Raw genomic sequence first — 854 nt, forward strand, 5'->3', positions numbered from 1 at the left:
TCAGTTGCCGTCTCCGGCATGGCACACCAGGAATTGAACACCAGCATCTGCACTCTGCCTAAGCAGGTGCTTTAGTCCACTGAGCTATCTGGCCACCAATTCTTCCTCTCTTTAACCGCGTTACAGTATTCTTGTTTCAAAGAAATGACTCAGTTCCTCAGAAGAATTATTTTTAATACTGACAGTCTTTCTGTTTGGTTCACAAAATATAAATCTTTTCTTCTCTCAGCTCAAAAGTTTGAAACTCCACATCAAGTCCTTTGTTCAGCGTTTTCTTTTCCTCTTGGGTACAACGAACTCTAAACATAAATTTAAGAAGTTTGTCAATGCTAAAAAATATTGACGCATAAATGATAATACCTAGTTGATAATATGCATTAAACTAGACAGACATACGGCCTGGTATACAAGAAGGCCCCACATCTTAAAATTTGACATGCACATACATGTTTTTGCCTACAAAATGATACTGCACCATCTCCACTGAGACAGTAAGCTCTAAATCCCACTGAGAAACCTATTGATGCAGTAGCCCTCACTTACCCTAAACCCTACTAGATTATAAGCTACTCTAAAGTGGTTTCACAGGCAGCCCTCCCTGTGATTGACACTGATCTAAAAGCTATCTAGGCCAGGCCAAGAAAGATGGTGACTAAGATTTCAACTTCAGCCCAAGGAAACCTGGAGTGTAGCTTCAAACACTAGTCCTGGCCATCTTTCTGGTGACCACGGCAGATGCCATAGCCACCACTGAAGCATGCATTTTTAACATAAGCCACAAGCACGTGAAAGTCAGTAAAGATGGGAAAGAAATATTGAGTTTAATATTTAAATGTTTACATATTATATCAACA

The sequence above is a fragment of the Octodon degus genome, unplaced genomic scaffold (assembly GCF_000260255.1).
Source record: "Octodon degus isolate 3935 unplaced genomic scaffold, OctDeg1.0 scaffold00007, whole genome shotgun sequence".
Classification (NCBI taxonomy): Eukaryota; Metazoa; Chordata; class Mammalia; order Rodentia; family Octodontidae; genus Octodon; species Octodon degus.